The sequence below is a fragment of the Mustela putorius genome, unplaced genomic scaffold (assembly GCF_011764305.1).
Source record: "Mustela putorius furo isolate JIRA1106 unplaced genomic scaffold, ASM1176430v1.1 tig00000145_pilon_pilon_pilon, whole genome shotgun sequence".
Taxonomy (NCBI): Eukaryota; Metazoa; Chordata; class Mammalia; order Carnivora; family Mustelidae; genus Mustela; species Mustela putorius.
In genome coordinates, this window is record NW_025421294.1 from 16,381,000 (window position 1) to 16,391,302 (window position 10,303).

Below are 10,303 nucleotides of genomic sequence, written 5' to 3' on the forward strand. Positions count from 1 at the left end.
TTTCATGACATCCGTATCTTTGGGTTAAATACCCAGTAGTGCAATTACAGGGTCATAGGGAAGCTCAATTTTTAATTTCTTGAGGAATCTCCACACTGTTCTCCAATGGCTGCACCAACTTGCATTCCCACCAACAGTGTAAGAGGGTTCCCCTTTCTTCACATCCCCTCCAACACATGTTGTTTCCTGTCTTGCTAATTTTGGCCATTATAAGTGGTGTAAGGTGGTATCTCAATGTGGTTTTAATTTGAATCTCCCTGATGGCTAGTGATCATGAACAGTTTTTCATGTGTCTGATAGCCATTTGTATGTCTTCATTGGAGAAGTGTCTGTTCATATCTTCTGCCCATTTTTTGAAAGGATTATCTGTTTTGTGTGTGTTGAGTTTGAGAAGTTCTTTATAGATCCTGGATATCAACCTTTTGTCTGTACTGTCATTTGCAAATATCTTCTCCCATTCCGTGGGTTGCCTCTTTGTTTTCTTCACTGTTTCCTTTGCTGTGCAGAAGCTTTGGATTTTGATGAAGTCCCAAAAGTTCATTTTGGCTTTTGTTTCTTTTGCCTTTGGAGACATATCTTGAAAGAAGTTGCTGTGGCTGATATTGAAGAGGTTACTGCCTATATTCTCCTCTAGGATTCTGATGGATTCCTGTCTCACGTTGAGGTCTTTTATCAATTTTGAGTTTATCTTTGTGTACGGTGTAAGAGAATGGTTGAGTTTCATTCTTCTACATATAGCTGTCCAGTTTTCTCAGCACCATTTATTGAAGAGACTGTCTTTTTTCCACCGTATATTTTTTCCTGTTTTGTCGAAGATTATTTGACCATAAAGTTGAAGGTCCATCTCTGGGCTCTCTACTCTGTTCCACTGGTCTGTGTGTCTGTTTTTATGCCAGTACCATGCTGTCTAGGTGATCACAGCTTTGTAGTGTAGCTTGAAATCAGGTAATGTGATACCCCCAGTTTTACTTTTGTTTTTCAACATTTCCTTAGCGATTTGGGGTCTCTTCTGATTCCATACAAATTTTTGGATTATTTGCTCCGGCTTTTTGAAAAATACCAGTGGAATTTTGATCAGAATGGCATTAAAAGTATAGATTGCTCTAGGCAGTATAGACATTTTAACAATGTTTATTCTTCCGATCCAAGAGCATGGAATGGTCTTCCATCTTTTTGTGTCTTCTTCAATTTTTTTCATGAGTGTTCTGTAGTTCCTCAAGTACAGATCCTTTACCTCTTTGGTTAGGTTTATTCCCAGGTATCTTATAGAGATCAAAGAAGAACTGAAACAATTCATGGAAACCAATGAGAATGAAGACACTTCGGTCCAAAACCTATGGGATACAGCAAAGGGGGTCTTAAGGGGGAAATACATAGCCATCCAAGCCTCCCTCAAAAAAATGGAAAAATCAGAACACACCAGCTGTCTCTACACTGTAAAGAACTGGAGAATCAACAACAAATCAAACCAACTCCACACATAAGAAGGGAAATAATTAAGATTAGAGCTGAGATCAATGAAGTAGAAACCAGAGACAGTAGAACGTATCAATGAAACTAGAAGCTGGTTTTTTGAAAGAATCAATAAGATCAATAAACCATTGGCCACACTAATCCAAAAGAAGAGAGAGAAAGCCCAAATTAATAAAATTATGCATGAAAAGGGAGAGATCACAACTAACACCAAGGAAGTAGAAACAATCATCAGAAGTTATTATCAATAGTTATATGCCAATAAGCTAAGCAACCTAGATGAAATGGATGCATTCCTGGAAAACTATAAACTCCCAAAATTGAACTAGGAAGATATTGACAACCTGAATAGACCGATATCTAGTAATGAGATTGAAGCAGTGATCAAAAAGCTCCCAAAAAACAAGAGCTCAGGACCTGACGGATTCCCTGGGGAATTCTACCAAATTTTCAAAGAAGAAATAACACCTATTCTCCTGAAGCTGTTTCAAAAAATTGAAGCAGAAGGAAAATTTCCAGACTCTTTCAATGAAGCCAGCATTACCTTGATCCCCAAACCAGGCAAAGACCCTACCAAAAAGGAGAATTTCAGACCAATATAACTGATGAATATGGATGCCAAGATTCTCAACAAGATCCTAGCAAACAGGATCCAACAGCACATTAAAAAGATTATCCACCATGGCCAGGTGGGATTCATTCCTGGGCTACAAGGGTGGTTCAACATTTGCGAATCAATCAATGTGATAGAACAAATTAATAAGAGAAAAGAGAAGAACCACATGGTCCTCTCAATTGATGCAGAAAAAGCATTTGACAGAATCCAGCATCCATTCCTGATTAAAATGCTTCAAAGTATAGGGATAGAAGGAACATTCCTGAACTTCATAAAATCTATGAAAGACCCACAGCAAATATCATCCTCAGTGGGAAAAAGCTTGCAGCCTTCCCACTGAGATCAGGAACATAACAAGGATGCCCACTCTCACCACTCTTGTTCAACGTAGTATTAGAAGTCCTAGCAACAGCAATCAGACAACAAAGAGAAATAAAAGTTATCCAAATTGGCAATGAAGAAGTCAAACTCTCTCTTCACAGATGACATGATTCTTTATATGGAAAACCCGAAAGACTCCACCCCCAAAACTACTAGAACTCATACAACAATTCAGCAACATGGTAGGATATAAAGTCAATGTACAGAAATCAGTGGCTTATACACTAACAATGAAAATACAGAAAGGAAAATTAGAGAATCGATTCCATTTACTATAGCACCAAGAACCATAAGATACCTGATAGCAACTTTTTAAAAGACCTTCTCCCTTAAGCTAAAATGCAACTGTGTATCCAGGGAGGAAGCACAACATTCTGAAGCCATTATGGGAGGAGTTACTAAAACATTCTAAAGAAACACAACTCTAAATCTAGAACAGGGGAATCTTTTGATTTCTATCCTAGGTGAAGATCTGCCTGATAAAAAGCAGCAAATTGAGGATAAGGTAGTCAGATGGCTGGGTCAGCCTCTTGAAGTGATGCAGGTTGCAACCCAATTCTTCGAGGAGTCAAGAACAACTGTATTTATCTTATAAATTGAGTCATTACAAGAACAGAAATTTGGCTCCAGAAGGCAAAACCCACCTGTCCTTTTTATTAACACCAGAACCCTCCCCTATTTATCTCAAAAGTCTTGCAGATATTGTAGAAGATACGGATTTAGGAGGAAAAAACCCCTCCATTCTTGAAGAAACTGACATCCTTTCCTTTGCCTTTGGGTTGTAAATGTTTTACCTATCTCCTCTAGGAACTCAGAGTCCTTTCTTGAAATGCGAACTTCAGGTAGGTAAATCTGATCAGGAGGGAAAAAAAAGACAGTAATTTGGAAATTAGGTGAATAAAAAATCTTAAAAGTCTTTTCCACAAATACTAGTAAAGTTCTAGCCACCCAAGAGATAAAACCTTTACTTATTCTATCTGCTAGAGACACAATTTGCACCCAGCTGTTCTTAAACTAGTGAATTTTGCGTGATCGTATCTGTCTTATGGCTAATGTTTTAAAATGAAAGCTGTAAGATCTCTGCATCTGTCTGTATGCTTATGTATGTTTATGTATGTATGTTACAGATGTGTGATATTTTTGTACCTCTGGATGGTATTGCTCTAATTTGTAAAGAACTCTATTTAAATGGCTTAAAGACAGACATTTATATTAATCAAGTATACTCTCAAAAATATTGAAACTAACAGATTTTTTTTCAAGTTCATGTGGCATAGGATAATCTTTGGTATATAAAAGTTTAAGCTGGTTGGTTTAATTAAAACAAATGTCTTTAGAATTAGCAGCATCAATTATAATCTTTTTTATTCTACCTAGGTTTACTAAAAGTCAACTAAACTTACGTTAACTTTGTTATAGAATCTGTCAGTAAGAAGGATAACTTAAAGTGACAGCTATTGAATGTCTCATGAAATTTTCATGAGTAAGCATAATTGTTAAGAACAAGTAAATTAAAAAGGTCTAAGTAAGATAAAAGCTTATAAACTCTTCAACAACAATTACACTTTATGGTATGCCACTTAAAAATAGTTTCCAGAATCTTTTTGGTAACTTAAAACTTTAAAGATAGAGTGAGATAAATTAAATGATGACTATTCATTGAATATCTAGATCATTCCCAAATAAGATAAAGGACTGCAAAATTAATTATTGAACATAGGGTTATCCACTTTGGCTTCCTTTTAAAGATATTTAGGTCTTTTGGTAAAAATGTTTTGTGCCACACTAAAAATTTGCCTGAGGAAACATGTACTTCTAAAAATTATGAGAAGGATTTTAAATTTGCAGATGCACAGAGTAGTAGCATGACAGACAATCCAGAATTACTCATTTCTTCCTTTTCACTAGGAATAAAGGATTCCAAAGTTTAAGAATTATAATTAATACATGTAATTAAAACCACTTAGAAATTATAGGGTAAAAGGAAACAGCTGTGTATGAAAAGTAGGTAGGGAAAGTAGAATGACCAGTGATTCCAGAATGAGAAAGAGAAAAACATAGGCCAAAACCTAAATGAATATAAAAAGAGCTTTCTTTAGAAGGTTTGTGGAAAGGAATCTTGGAAAAGGAATTTTGTATGTGCTTAAGCTGATTAAAATGGGAATAGATTTCTTTAAGTTTTTGTTGTTGTTGTTTTTTTAAGATTTTATTTATTTATTTGACAGATCACAAGTAGGCAGAGCGGCAGGCAGAGAGAGAGAGAGGAATGGAAGCAGGCTTCCTGCTGAGCAGAGAGCCCGACTCGGGGCTCCATCCCAGGACCCTGGGACCATGACCCGAGCTGAAGGCAGAGGCTTTAATCCACTGAGCCACCCTGGCACCCCTTTCTTTAAGTTTTTAAAGAATGAGCTTCTGTATCAAAAGTACAGTGCTATATCTATATCTATCTATCTATCTCTCTCTCTCTCTCTCTCTATATATATATATATATATATACACACACACACACACACACACACACTTTTTTTTTCCTTTTTGGGTAATCAACCTGAAAAGCAAAGAGTTTGTGTTTTATCAAAATAATATAATGTTTCCTCACCTTTTTTTTTTTTAAAGATTTTTTTTTTTTGTCTGAGAGAGAAAGATCACAAAAGAGAGCATGAGCATGGAGGTAAGAGAGAAACAGGCTCTCTGCTGAGCAGGGAGTCCAGTCCTGGGACCCTGGGATCATGACCTGAGCTGCAGGCAGATGCTTAACAGACTGAGCCACCCAGGTGCCCCTCTTCACTTTTTTGATCAGATTGTTGATTACATAAGAAAACCCGGTGTTCTTGGGGTGCCTGGGTGGCTCAGTCATGATTGAGCTCAGGTCATGATACCAGGGTCCTGGGATCCAGCTCCATGTTGGGCTCCCTGAGCAGCAGAGGAGTCTCCTCCTCCCTCTCCTTCTGCCCCTGCTCCTGTGCTCTCTCTCTAGGTCACTCTCTCTCTCAATAAAATAAAATAAAAAAGAAGGAAAAAAAGGTCAATTTTTCTCAATATTAAAAAATCTAAGTTTTGTTCACAACTATGTAACCTTCTGTATTGGTCTTTAAACTCTTCTGTGGTTAAATCTACAATTTAGTGTTTCATAACGATTTGAGATCCTGTTTAGTCAGATGTTCACACCTTTTGACATTTTGACAGTTTCCCCAAATCAAATTGCAAATGCAGCCTTTTTGACCTTACAGTAACTTTGAGATGTCCCAGAGGATTGTTAGAAGCTCTCTCATCTTGTTAAAGAGAGATGTTAAACTAATTAGGGTTATCTGGTCTGTTAAATTATGTGGGAGCACTGTCAAATAAGTGATGATAAACCTTCTTAGGTTATATGTATATAAATGTCTGTTACTAATATCTGTATTCCAGAAATTGTTGTTAGAAATTTGTCAGTATTCTCATATCGTCCAACTATTAGCCTAAATTATTGTGTGCAACAGAAATAACTACATTTCCTTATCAGATGAACTCTGGTCAGATCTATTACCATGGCTGTTTGGTTAAGTCTTTTTGTCATTTACAGACAATTACTACTTTACTCTGATGTTTTTGCAAAGGTGCTTCATCTTCAGAAAGATTCATAGAAAGGACTCTGATAAGTACTCTTAAATATAGGTTTCTGATCACTTTAAGATTATAAAACTGAACTGGGAAAGAATTTCCAGAACTAAAGGAAAAACTGAATTCAAGTGGAACAAAAATTAATAACATGGAATTGAATGAATTGATGAAGATGATTGTAATTTTTTTTTACAACTGTTTCTTTGAAACACTGCTGCTTCCTTAGTTTTGTTTTCTTCCAGATTTAAGGAAAGCCTTTTCTCTTTTCTCTTAAGCTATCTGTGACTTACAGTAATTTTGTAAAGTATACCTTTGTAAACAGAAACGAAACATTTACTTTTTCTTCCTATCTGATCCCTCCTGACTTCAGAAATTTTTCGAGTATTCTTATTTTCATGGCAATATAGGTATTTGCATAAGTTCAATAGAATCTGTTCTCCTTATAGCAGGACACAATTGTAAACATTGGTTATATTACCAATGCTTTGACTGGAATATCATGTTTGAGAATATGTATATAGTCAAATAAAACTAGACATGGGCTCCCTGCTCAGCAGGGAATCTGCTTGTCCCTCTCTCTCTCCCTCTCCTTCCCTCCCCCAACTTGTGCTCTCTCTCTCTCCCTCCTTTCAAATAAATAAATAAAATCTTAAAAAAAAGAAAAAAGAAAAACAGGTATGACCAGATAGTTTGAAGAAGCTAAGGTTGACTTCATGCAACCAATAAAAGCCCCTTGGATAAACTAGCCCGATACCTTGCTTCAGGGTTCTCTGTAAACTTACCAAGTGGGTAATGGAGGCTTCCTGGCAGGTCCTCAGAAACCCTCGGGATAGCTTCAAAAGGGAGAATTCATGCAGATCTGTAGGAATGTCAGATGAAGTCTGATGGTGAGTTCTTGGCTTGGTTTCTTAGTCTGGAGAGGATTTTAACAGTCCAGTCTAAAAGTCATTATGAAAAGGTTCAGCAAAGAAGATTTAAAAAGAGCCTATCTCATTGATCACTATGCTTGCTGCACTTATGTGAATAATCAGGCCAAATCTAATGAGACTAGACTTGCGTTGCAAACAAATTAGTCTTACTGTGATGATCTTTGATAGAGATGAGGGTGATCATAGAGGAAAAACATTTTGTTTTTAGGATATTCTACACAAATGTGTAGACATCAGATTCTAATCCTGTTTATTGTCCTGAAGGTTTTGTTATATACCTATAAGCTGAAATGGATCTTGAATTCTAGTGCTTATAACTGTCCATACTAAAGTTTCCAATTTTCTCTCATTCCTCTGATTTGGAATCACTGAGAAGAAAGACTGCCTTAACCCTTTCTTGGAAGAGATTATACCAGGTCCTCCTCGCTACCATACGTAAGTCAAACTTCAGGAATTTGAATCTTGGATCCATATCTCCCAGTTAAAAAGACTTAAGACTCTTGGAATTGCACATCTGCTAGAGATCTAAAATTAAAACTGATTAGGGAGGTTACTCCTCAGAAGCAGATGGCATCTCGAGTGGACAGCTCTTCCAAGTTCACAGATGAAGATCTTCATCTCCAGCATCCTTTTGCTTTTTTGGTATTTGTTTTTCTGTTAATGTACAGGAGGGTAGTGCTTCTTAATTCTGGCAACTCTCACTGAATGTACTAGTAAGGCCATAGCTGCACAGTAAAAGTCCCTTGACTTTCCTGCGAAGGTGGTTTTAGATAATACAATTGCTTTAGATTACTTACTGGCTGAACAAAGAAGAGTCTGTGCCATAGCAAATAATTCCTGCTGTACTGAATCGATACTTCTGGTATTGTAGCAAATATAAGAAACAACTAAGTATGCTGCCTGGGGAAATAGGTTGATGCCCTTTTAGGTGCATTTTTAAAATTTGTTTGATACCAACTGGCATGGTTCATGGGTGACCTGGCTAATGAGTATATTTAAGTTTCTTAGTGTTACCCTCCAATGGGTTACACTGCCCTTGGAGAAACAACCAAGATGAACAATGAGAGCAACACAAAGACGATTCTTCCATGGGTCTGATGTCATTCCCTGTGAGTTCCATAACAAGACAAGAGTGACTTAGTATTGATGGTGACTGAGAATCACACTAATACCAGGCGTTTGGTCAATCTTTTGAGTATCAGAGGATGACCAAAATGGGGGAGCTGTTAAATTAATTAAACAAGGAGGCCTTTAAATTGATGTGGCTCTAATGCTGTGCCAGCCTGTATAATCCGTATCACCCAAAATCTAAGCCCATACGCACCTCATGGTTATGAAGTCAAAACACTCAGGGCAGCCGGTCACTAATGGCCAGTCAATAGTTTCCTGACTTTGTTTCTGCCTTTTCTCTATAAAAGTCTTTCCCTCTGTGCTCCTGTTGGCGGAGTACTCCTGAACACTTCTGATTTGGTGTTGCTTGATTCAAATCAATTTTTTCCTCAAATACTATAAGATAATGATATTTGTTCTGTACACTGGAGTAAATGAATGAGGCTAATGTAGTCGGGGATGGCCACCTGGAAGCCTGGGCCCTAGCTGGTTGCCCTGAGGGCAGAAGGAGCCATGTGTCAGTCTCCTGTAATGCATTCAAGGTACATCAGGGCCAGCTCTGCACCCTAGGAATCCTAGAAGAATGTATATTCTGATGTTATGATGAGCCCATCTTTCTTTTAAAAAAATGCAGTGTGTGTGTGTGTGTGTGTGTGTGTAACCTATTCCTTATGTTGATTATGTAGGAACTTGTAATTGTGAAACCGCTCCTTCGTGGAAATACAAATGTTTTTCTTGACCACTTTCTGATCCTACCTGTTCTCCATAAAATATGCTTAACCCTATTCCAAAAGTTTGATTTATTTGATTTTTATTTGATTTTTCTTACCTGGAGTCAATTCACTCAGCAGTTATTAACTGAGTTATTTTATGCAGGTACTTCGATAAGCAATGGGGATAGAGAAATGGTAAAGGCAGTTTCTGAGTCTAAAGTGTTTACAGTTTAGTGGAGGGAAACGCAGGAATGGTCAGAGAAAGCAAGAAGTGCTTAATGGTCATTGATCCAAAGTTCGATGGCCTTTGACTTGGGGCAAGTGCGAAGACTTCCCAGAAGCAGTGACATTTGAGGTGTATCTTGGAGGAGGAGTGAAGGCTTGACATTTCGGTCAGGAAACACAGCATTGGATAAGAGACAGAAACCTGTGGTTGTAAGAAACAGGTGAGCTTGTTACTGTGCCTGGAATACCAGTTTCAGGCAGCACCTAGAAGAGTGACAGAGGATGAGGGTGGAAATGATGGTACGGTTAGTTTTGGGGAACTTTGCCTGCTGCACAGAAGGGCTAGGACTTTTTATGAAGGAGATTGACATCTGCAGTTTTTTAAAACATGCCTCTGGCTTCACTGTGGAAAATGGTTGGAGGGGGAGGTCATGAGGAGATTGTTGCAATCTTGAGAGCAGAAGTGATGAGGGCTTGACCTGGGGTCAGGTTGGTGGGGGTAGATGAAAGAAGGCAGTGGTCATAGAATCCATAGCTATGGCGGCAAGAGTACAAGACAAGTCAGTCTGGGCAATGGAGTGAGTAATGGAATCATTAACAAAAGCAAAGAGAAAGGCTCAACCCCACCATTTCAGCTCTTCAAATCCAATGTCTCCTTTTAGACTTTACTCATGTGCCCATTCCTTTTCAAGCCTTTTTGCATCCTTGTTTCCTTAGGGACCACTCTCTCCCCAGAATACATATTCTGGGAGTCAGACAGTTCGCTGCAAGCAGGAGGCTGTTACTTCGTATGTGTTAGGTGTGTTTCCTGAACCAGACTGCAGGACTGTCATTCACAAGCCCCACATCTCCTACTTCAGTGATGCTCATCCCAGCAGCTAGTGCACCCTGTCAGACCTTTACTCAATTGTCTACAGTAGGCAGCGGGGCCTCATGCTGCACTTGCAAATAAAATCTTATCTATAAAGTATAGAGGAAATGTAGCCTTTCTGATTCATACAGAGGTGGAGGCCTTGAATCCAGGACCTGTGGTTCCCTCCTATCTAGGGCTCCGGGAAACACGGTTTGAAAACTTTTGGCTTAATGGACTGGCTGTGGGTTTGAGAGTTAGAGCTGAGTTCTAACCCCTACTCTGTCTCTTACCCTAGCTGCAACAGAATAGACAAATGGAGCAACTGCTCTGAGTCTCACTGTCCCCCCCTGTAAAGCAGGGCTCAGTATACTTCCAGTGTAGGCTTATTGTGAGGACCAAGTAA